This window comes from Barbus barbus (assembly GCF_936440315.1).
Source record: "Barbus barbus genome assembly, chromosome: 22".
In the NCBI taxonomy this organism is placed as follows: Eukaryota; Metazoa; Chordata; class Actinopteri; order Cypriniformes; family Cyprinidae; genus Barbus; species Barbus barbus.
In genome coordinates, this window is record NC_136750.1 from 13053535 (window position 1) to 13064256 (window position 10722).

The 10722-nt window shown below is 38.7% G+C and overlaps 2 pseudogenes across 2 annotated transcripts in view; both read left to right on the forward strand.

Annotated features, from left to right (window-relative positions):
- Positions 1–3851: 3851 nt before the first annotated feature.
- LOC306888648 (extracellular calcium-sensing receptor-like) overlaps positions 3852–10722 on the forward strand; it is a 77888-nt pseudogene continuing 71017 nt past the window's right edge. Inside the window, exons 1-2 of the transcript in view lie at positions 3852–4063; positions 4248–4421. The product of the transcript in view is annotated as an extracellular calcium-sensing receptor-like (transcript). The remainder of the gene's footprint in view (positions 4064–4247; positions 4422–10722) is intronic.
- Positions 6813–10548, forward strand: LOC306888236 (extracellular calcium-sensing receptor-like; annotated as a pseudogene). Its single transcript has 5 exons — positions 6813–6929; positions 7064–7291; positions 7461–7585; positions 7681–8604; positions 10450–10548. The product of its transcript is annotated as an extracellular calcium-sensing receptor-like (transcript).

Here is a 10722-nt window from a genome sequence, read left to right on the forward strand (position 1 = left end):
GAACAAGCCAATCAGCGAAGAGCTTATTGACACGTCTGCTTGAAGCAGAAAATGGAAGAGAGCATTATTATAGCCATCTGTTATAGGTCTGGAGCATAGAAAACAATTAAAATCAGATGTTTTAGTGGTAGGTGTATTTTTTTAGCATGGCTTCAGAGATGCTGTTATCAATAATACATAATAATAATATCAGTGTATATACTGTAGTAAAATGTAACACAATCATTAATGCAGGATCAATAGCCTAACGTTACTCATCCTCATCTGGATGGTGTGAACACAGACACGTCAGCATTTGGCTTTCCATCGCATTTGAGACTTTCACAATAGAATAGAATAGAATATGACGCAATGTGCATATTCGCTTCGCATCTGGTGTGAACACACCATAACAGTTGCGTGCATGGGGGGGTTGGGTGGCTCAAGTTCAAGTGCTCTTTCAGTCTGACCTAGGTGCACCTGGACTGTGATTCCTACGGGCTTGCTGAGGGCCTGTGGAGGTGTGATACAGAAGAAGAACCCAACACTGCACGGGAGGAGTGTGGAGAAGCTGCAGGACACGAGGTTGGGGCACTGCGGGCTTTGCTCGCTCAGGCAGATGAGATGGAAGCTTAAGGAGAGAGATTAGCAGACTGGAGAAAAACGTACAGATTGTGTAATTCTGCTTTATTTAATCTGTTTATTTGGGCTTGTCTCAGCCCTTTGACAGTCCATTTCTCGGACTGGAGGTGGACGTGGAGGAAGATGGCGTCTTGGCATAGATGAAGTGGAGCGTGTAGGCCGCTCAATTTTAGACATGACAACAAATGGGTGTGGCCAAATCCTGTAAAGCTGTCATTAGACTGAGGTACGGGATGGCTATGTAGTAAACCAGCCTCTTCTTGCACTGATTGGTTGGATTACTTGATCGTGCTCCTCCTAAACTGTTAAATAAACTTCATTTCGTGAGGTACCTTCATGTGCAAATCGCAGGCAGCATTTGCACATGAAGGTACCTCATGAAATGAAGTTTATTTAACAGTCACCCAACCCCCCCATGCACGCAACTGTTATGGCGTGTTCATACCAGATGCGAAACGAATATGCACATTGCGTCACTCGCTCTAGATTACTCGCTGAATACATTATATAGTAGTCTAGTCCTATAGTCTGGTATAATAATTTCTAAATTTCACACTTTTTTTCATTCTTCCCTGCTGAAAAAAACAATAGAAAGCTTCACAGAATGTCTAATGGTTTCCGCTACATGCACCATTACAAACATTACAAATCATCAATTATTAACCATTAAAACTGTCTGGGGGTTTGGCAAAAGTGACTGAGTATATCGGACGTCACATTCTTACAAGTCACAAGGGATCGTGCAAAAGCACAGCTACTTTATGCAGGCTGTGTGCACTTTACTGTGACCTCTGTTATCATGAAAAAGCCAGGAAATGTCAGTTTTGACATTATGGGACCTTTAAAAAAAATTTTCATGTAGTGTGTTTTGGTACATTTTGTTACATGTCTGTTGTTTTCTGTCTCTTTGTTTCCTCTGTGACCTAGTTTTCCCCAGTCTGTTTAATTAGTCATTCTGTTCACCTGTGTTCATTCAATTATGTCATTAGTCTCTCTCTAGCTTTTGTATAAATTCTCCCCATTTCTGTTCTGTCCTCGTCGGTTATTATTTGGGTCTGCGTGTTGTGCTACCCCAGCTCCTCAATTCCTTGTGGTTTTGCTTTGTGGATTATATTAAAAGACTGTTTATTGGATTACTCTTGTGTTGTGCCTTTTATAGAGCACAGAAATGTAACACATATTAGGATTTAGTGGTTTTAACAAGCCGCCAATAGGTGACAGATTACAAGTAGAGTAGTATGGGACCCACAGAGCCCATTACAGTTTCCACTGAAACCAATACAATTTCCATTATACCCAGTAAAACCATTGCAAATTCCGTGTTTCTATTGTTTTTGGTTTAGTTTTTTTCAGCAGGGTTAGTTAAAAGTAAAATATAATTTATTAATTTCTGATAATCTCAAATCGCTATGGTCATGCAGGTTTGTTTATGCATTAACCTCGTGGCCACAAGAAAATGTGTTCCCTCAACATACAAAGACCTGGCCACAAGAAAAGGATGTTGTTGTCTCAACATAGGATGTTGAGGCCACGACTTGACATCTTATGGCCACAACATAATGATGTCACTCATTACCTCAGCAAAATTATTTCCTGGCCATGTCATTTTATCATGTTCCTACCAGTTAATATGGCATTTCCACTAATTAATATCTTGTGGTCATGGCATGTTATCATGTCACCTCCCGTTCACTATTGTTATCAGTTGCAGTCATAGTCGTCGCAATTAAATCGATTAAATGAAATGGGACAAAATTAATCTTGACAAACTATACATCATTCTGATGGTCTAAGCCTCAAGCATCGACGATAGATCGCTAATTTTCAATGGAAAGCTATGAATGTATTTGCTAAATTTGTGTAAGCAGTACACATCAAAACATGCATAATAAAAATGTAGTACATATCAGATTCATCGTAATAATTTGTCACAAAATCATCTACTGGTGAAATTCCAGTTTAGTTAGAAAGGCAAAGGTCCATGGAACAACATCCCATAGAGCACTTTTAGTCCAACAAAACAATAACGTTGTAATATGGATGGATTGAAGTCTCATTTCTTCTGGGAGAGTTATTTTTTTTGTGTCCATTGTGGAATAAATTATGCTCAAAAACAGCGTCTTGATGGTAAAAAAACAACATGGTTTTGTAGCATACAGTGTCACAAACAGAATGAGACCATCCACTAAAAAAAATGTCACAGATATGCAGAATATTGTTTATTTGAATTCAATGAATTTGTGATGGCTCGTGACACACGCTGTGACGCACCTGTCATCTGAAAAAGCTGTCAATCTGCTTTTTGCACAAATAATTATTTTTTTGTTTTTACATTTTTCATATATGTGTGTGTTTTGTGGGGAATGTGACTCTGTATGTTAATCTGTAAACGCACATCAGGTTGGGATTTCGTGTATTTTTATATGAAATAAAAAAAACATTGTGTGGCAATACATTTTTCAAGGCACTTCAGTGTCTATAACTTTTTATCTTTTTGAGTATCAACTCTGGATGATGGATAATAAAGCCTAAAGTGTCTTCTTTCCAAAGATACCTAAATTGTGTATGTAGCACACTGTTGTCAGGAACTGTTACCATTTTAATTTAGGTACGTCATTTTCAAGTGGGAGTCTCAGGGGGGAGCAGGTTAACAGGTTAATGGCTTACAACCACACTAAACTTTATTGCTTTTGATACCACATAGTAGACAAAAAATATGCATAGTTTTATACAGAGCATTCTTCTTTGTATTACCATTTGATAGTATCACTGTATACTGGCACTGACACGGGTTTCTATTTTTATTGCTCAGAGAAAGCCTGACATCTAGAGGACATTCTGAAAAAAACTCACTGTCCAGCGGAAGAGATGGACAGAAGATATACTCATATAATATGTATATATGGTTAGCATTTTTATTTATTTTATTTTATTTTTATTTATTTATTTTCTTTTGGGGGGGTGAACCGGGGAGGACAGTCCCAGTTAAAGGACTGATTTAGAAAAACAACATAAACATCGGTACTACCCTGACAGCAAAGTAAACACAAAAACATAGGTAATTTGTTGTAATTTTTCATTATAAAAATAAATAATGAAAAAGTTGGAAGATGACATTCTGATTTCCAGGTATGTCCATTTGGCGCCACCCGCTTTTAAAATATCACCCCACACAATATTCATTATAAATTAGTAAACTGAGGGGGTCGGTGGATCAGAAAAAGCAAGAGATGTGGATCACTCTATATAATTCTCTATGCCTGTTCTTTAACTGTATTTCTGCAGCTTCAGTCCGTACATCAGACACATGTCAGTTCCAGGGGCGCTTTCGGTTGAACAGCATTTACCAGGATGGAGATGTTATACTTGGAGGCCTGTTTATGGTTCCTTTCTTCCCAGTTTTTCCAGATCTGAGCTTCAAAACTGAATTATACAACTATAAATGAGGAGAGAGAAAGATTAAAAATAATAAGAAGAAATAATAATAAGAAATATGAATATTCTCCTTGTCTGCTTTTACCTCAGTTAATTTGCTCAAATTCTGCCTTGTTCAAAAGCTTGACAAAAAGAAAACTTTATTGAAACCACTACTGTTTATGTGAACATTTAACTTTTGTTTTTCTTAGATTTGATATGGAAAGCTTCCAGCAGGCACAGACCATGGCTTTCGCAATAGATGAGATCAATAAGAATCCAAACCTACTGCCTAAAATCACTCTTGGTTATCATCTTTATGACAACTGTGTGAGATTAAGAATGGCATTCTGGGCTGCAATATCCCTAGTTAGTGGGACTGAGAAGTCCTTCTCCAACCTCAACTGTACTGGCCCTCCGCCAGTAGTTGGTATTGTGGGGGATCCAAGTTCAACTGGAGATGCACAGGACAAAGCTTATGCCAAACACAGCATGTCTTAACTAGCATGTCCACAGCTGCGGCCGGCCAATGAACAGCAGCACACACAAATTTCCAGCATTCTGGGACTATTTCCCAGAATGCTGTATGCAAAACTGTATGCATATTTTTGCACTTTTCAGTTATATGTTGTGTCCTTTTGCGGGAAGTCGTGGCCTAATGGTTAGAGAGTCGGACTCGTAATCCAAAGGTTGCGGGTTTGAGTCTCGGGCTGGCAGGGATTGTAGGTGGGGGGAGTGAATGTACTGCGCTCTCTCCACCCTCAATACCACGTCAGTGGTGCAAGGCACCGAACCCCCAACTGCTCCCCAGGCGCCGCAGCATAAATGGCTGCCCACTGCTCCGGGTGTGTGTACACGGTGTGTGTGTTCACTGCTGTGTGTGTGCATGTTGGATGGGTTAAATACAGAGCACAAATTCCAAGTATGGGTCACCATACTTGGCAATATGTCACTTCACCTCACCTCACCTTTTCAACCATAGAGGCGCATTTAAAAAAATTACAATATAGTGAAATTTTTTTTTTTTTTGGTAAATTATTTCAAAAAGTGAAACTTTCATATTTTCTAGATTCATGACATGTAAAGTAAAACTTTTCAATTTTTTTTTTTTTTTTTTGATGATTAGACGTTACAGCTCATGAAATTCAAAAATCCAGTATCTCAAAATATTAGAATATTTACATTTGAGTTTCAATAAATGACCATCCCTACTGTATAAATTTCGGGAATCTCTTGTTCTTTGAAAACAAAATAATGGAGAAGACTGCTGACATGGCAATGATCCAGAAGACAATCATTGACACCCTCCACAAAGAGAGTAAATGACAGGGGGTCATTGCTGAAAGGTGTGGCGGTTCACAGAGTGCTGTATCAAAGCATATTAAATGCAAAGTTGACTGCAAGGAAGAAATTGGGTAGGAAAAGGTGCACAAGCAACAGGAATGACCACAAGCTTGAGAATACTGTCAAGCAAAGCTGATTTAAACACTTGGAAGAGCTTCACATGGAGTGGAATGAAGCTGGAGTCAGTGCATCAAGAGTCACTCACTCAGACATCTTCAGTAAAAGGGCTACAAAGCCACTTCTGAAACAGAAACAATGTCAGAAGCATCTTACCTGAGCTAAAGAGAAAAAGAACTGGACTGTTGCTCAGTGCTCCAAATTCCTCTTTTCAGATAAAAGTAAATTTTGCATTTCATTTGGATATCAAGGTCTGGAGTCTGAGGAAGACTGGAGAGGCACAGAATCAAAGCTGCTTGAAGTCCAGTGTGAAGTTTCTGAAGTCAGTGATGATTTGGGGTGCTGTGACGTCTGCTGGTGTTGGTCCATTGTGTTTTATCAAGTCCAAAGTCAATGCAGCCGTCTACCAGGAGATTTTGGAGCACTTTATGCTTCCATCTGCTGACAAGATTTATGGAGATGCTGATTTCCTTTTCCAGCAGGACTTTAGCACCTGCCCACAGTGCCAAAAACACTTCCAAGTGGTTTGCTGACCATGATATTACTGTGCTTGATTGGCCAGCTAACATGCTTGACCTGAATCCCATATGGAATCTATGGGATATTTTCAAGAGAAAGACGAGAAACAGTCGATCCAACAATACAGACGAGCTGAAGTCTCAGTAGTGCCTCAGCAGAGTCACAGGCTGATTGCTTACATGCCACTCCTCACTGATGTTGGATTTTGTGCTAAAGGTGCCCCAACCAAGTATTGAGTGCAGAAATGAACATACTTTAAATAATTTGAAATTTGAAAATAATTTAAAATATTTTTGCAAATCCAAAATATTTTTGACTTTCATGAGCTGTAAGGTCTAATCATCAAAATTAATAGAAAATAACTATTTAGAAGTTTACTATCTAGGAAATATGAAAGTTTAACTTTTTTGAAATAAGTTACCAAAAAAATGAACTTTTTCTCAATATTCAATTTTTTTGAGTTGCACTTATATATATCCTTGATCTGTTTCTTCCAGAAATTACTTTATCATCGGCGTGTGCAAGAAAAAAATAACAAAAGCACTGATCATTTTTGTTGATCGCTCTATTTTTATTATTATTGTTATTATTAATTTTATTGTATTTTTGTTTTATGTCTTCTCTCCCCATCTAACTTGTTAGGTTAGTTACTACGCCACCTGCTCCTGTTTGAGTGACAGGAAAAAGTGATGATGACTATGGTGTCTACGCAGCTCAGTCCTTCCAGCAGGAAAACCTTTGATGGATGAAGTGGTGTCGCAGAATATGACAGGCAAGCAGTGGATTGCGAGTGAAGCATGGGTCACTGCACCTGTATACCACACTCCACGTTTACTGTCCTTCAGTGTGAAAAAGGGAGAGGGCCATTCAGTGGGAATGGCTGTGCCGACATAACCAACCTGAAACCCTGGCAGGTAAGACCCACAGGTTTAGTAAAGATTATCTTTAGGCATAGGCCAGCTGTATGTGGAAAAGCAATATACTTGCTGTATGTTAATTCAAATTTCAGATAAATATATAATACCTGTCCTGTCTAAAAACTGTACAGCTGGTTAACTACCTACAGCAAGTGAACTTCACCAAAGAATTTGGGGATCATATGTAATTTGATCAGAATGGAGATGCTCTGGCAATCTATGATGTGTTGAACTGGCAGCCAAGCTCTGATGGATCAATAAGGATCTACACAGTTGGTGTAGTAAATGAAGGAGCGAAAACAGGGATGGTGCTCACACTGGATGAGGATGCAATATATTGGAACTTTGAGACAAAAAAAGTAACTAACATTGCTTGTTAATGTCATCCTGTGTGCATATATACAGTCTAAATAATAAAAAAGTCAATACTATGATAAGACAAATGACAATAATTAATATGGGCCAAGATTTTCGTTATGTAAATGAGATAAGAAAGACATGGCTGATAACAGATGATGTATCTTTCAGCCCCCACGGTCTGTGTGCAGTGAGAGTTGCCCCCCCAGGAACCAGACAAGCTATATGCAAGGGCTTTCCTGTTTGCTGTTTTGACTGCCAGTCATGAGGAGATGGGGATATTTCAAACAGAACTGGTGTTTATTTTATTGAGAAGATTATTGTTTGAGATTTTGGAAATTAACTCAGTTCCCTCTTACATTTTTACCTTCTCTCTCTTACTTAATCACAGATTCTATTGAGTGCACAATGTGTCCAGATGACTTTTAGTCCAATCCAGATAAGGATCATGTGTCTCCAAAGAAGTAGAGTTTCTGTCCTATGAGGATCCTCTGGGCATCTCTCTGACCACTGCATCTTTGCTTGGCACTTGCTTCTGTGGTCTTGTGATGATCGTCTTTACTCTTCACCATAACACTCCCATAGTTCGTGCCAATAATTCAGAGCTCAGCTTCCTGTTGCTGTCGTCACTTAAACTGTGTTTCCTGTGTGTGCTGCTGTTCATTGGCCGGCCGCAGCTGTGGACATGCTAGTTAAGACATGCTGTGTTTGGCATGAGCTTTGTCCTGTGCATCTCCAGCATCCTGTTTAAGACTATGGTAGTAATAGCTGTGTTCAAGTCATCTTGATCTTAGCGTAAACGGGTGATGAAATGGTTTGGAGCAGTTCAACAAAGATGCACAGTTCTGGTCCTAACAGCACTTCAGGTTGTGACATGTGCAGTCTGGCTATCAGCGGCCTCTCCAACACCATATAAAAACAACCAGTACACTCGCTCTAATATAGTATATGAATGTGCTATAGGATCAGTGGCTGTTTTTTCTGTTCTGCTGGGATATATTGGACTGTTGGCAGCAGTAAGCTTCCTGTTAGCCTTCCTGGTGAGAAATCTACCTAAGATAATTTTAATGAAGCAAAGTTCATCACATTTAGCATGTTGATTTTCTGTGTTGTCTGGATTGCGTTTGTTGCAGCATATGTGAGCTCACCAGGGAAATATGCAGTAGCTGTAGAGATTTTTGCCATTTTACTGGTGGCCATATTTGCCCCAAAGTGCTACATCATCATTTTACATCCAAAGAGAAACACTAAAAATGCCAACTTGGGAAGAGAAACACAAAAGTTTAACCCTTTCATGCAAGAATTATGGAAAACAGTATCAGGATTTTTTTTATTACTTTAATATGATGCTAAAATTGAAATCCATGTTCATATTTTCAAAATTCATTTTTATTTTAAAATTATTTAACTGTCCACGTATATCCCAAGGTTTTTTTCTCAATTCTGTCATAGAGGAGGTTTTGGTTCATTGCCGCTGTCGTCTCTGGCTTGCTCATTTGGGGACACTTAATTTCTAGTGATTATCGTCAATTTGATTTTGCAGATACTATTTAAACTAAACACTCAATTTTCAGTTGAGGCATTTCATTATTGAATTCAAAGATGTCATTGTCTAGCTCAGTTTAATCTTATTTCTATACATTACTGACACTCTATCATCCAATTTGATACTGTTAAGTGCTTTGACACAATCTGTATTGTTAAAAGCGCTATATAAATAAAGGTGACTTGACTTGACCATGCAACAAAGGCATAAAATGGGACATAAAGCCACAGCTGACAATACGGAACATTGTGTTTTTTTTTTTGTTTTTTTTTTTAATGGCATGCTTTGCTATTTATATTAGCTCAGTTATTAAAAACAATATAATAACAATAAAACATATATTGTGGGAACAATAAGAGTAGTTACATATATGTGGAAACCTATTAACAATATGGGCAAATCATGGAAAACATTCACTGCTGTCACTGGCACTTCCACTTTTCAGCAGATAGACACGGGACACAGATGAAAGTGCAATACAAACAACAGGTTTATTGAAAAGCAGCAGAGAGGAATTAGATGACCAGTAAGTCCGGGTAAGCAGGCGAGGAATGGGAAAGTCTCTTGGGGCTTATCTGAGTGTAAATGTCCTTGTTTCCTAATCTAGGGGATCCAGAGGGAAAAGCGGAGCGTGGAGACGGTGGAGCACAGGAGCGATGGAGAATGGGGATAGGAACACAGGAGCAACTGGTAGGTAGACAAAAGGTAAGTGGGTCAGGTTAGTCAACATAGAATGTTTGAGACCAGACAGTGAGTGAACGGGAGGAGTGCAGAGTTATAGTGCTGCGGATTAGTGCTGACAGGTGACGGTGATCAGAAATAAGGGCATTGGGATCTGGTGAGTGTCTTTGGTGGAGACTGCGGTGACTCTCTGACACCACTGTCCTCTGGGATATTCTCTATTATTCTGTACTCACTCCTTGACCTACGCTGTCCCTGTTTGGAAAGCAAAATATGTGTGTAAAGTTGTCATTTAATGCTGTAATATGTCATTTTAAATGGTTATGTTGATATATTTGTTAAATGTCTGTTTTAATAGAATATAAGACAATTCATAACATCTTTGAAAAAATAGACTAGATATACTAGCAGGTTACAGAAATCAGACTTTATGCAATCTGACTCCACTGTTGCATGATGTCCACATAAGTGGACAGTTGGTTTTTGGTGAATAAAAAAAGTGGCCCAGAGAGAAAAATCTGTAGCCTTCCGACTTGTTCACCTTCGTCCAGGTCAAATCAAGTCAAGTTTCATAATTTATATAGCGCGTTTTACAACACAGATTTGTGTCTTTACAGTTACATAGTGTAAGACCTGGTCTTAAATCAGGATACGCACACACACTTATTTTCAACACATACCCAATTTCCAGACAAGCTGGCGTCTTCTGGAATTAACTGCCTAATCTCCTGAGACCATAAACCCGGGATATATGGAAGAGTAACATCTGGATGTCTTTCAAGAATAAAATTTTAAGCGCCTGGCTGGTTTTATCATAAATAAAGACTTCGGCGTCTGAAGGAAAAAAAGGTTCTAACACGGACTCCCTCAATACTCCCTGACTTTCACGCAGTAATTCAAGGGTGGTATCAGCTGAAGATGATGTTTTTACAGCCGACTCGAACCAAAGACAACTCCAGACTTTCCAAAAGAAGTGACATTATGATCTCGCGCTATCAGCACCTCTCAGGAATGCGCCTCGGGATCCGCTAAAGACATTTTTAAAAGGGAACGAGTTATACTAAGTTTCTGCGACTGAAATTATACTCGAAAACAAAAACACTATATACCATATATTTACAACATATATATTAAAGGATGTTTTTGTGACATGTGAAAGCTTGTTGCGTTATTTTGAACTTATGGTATTATGGTAATCTTTTTCCA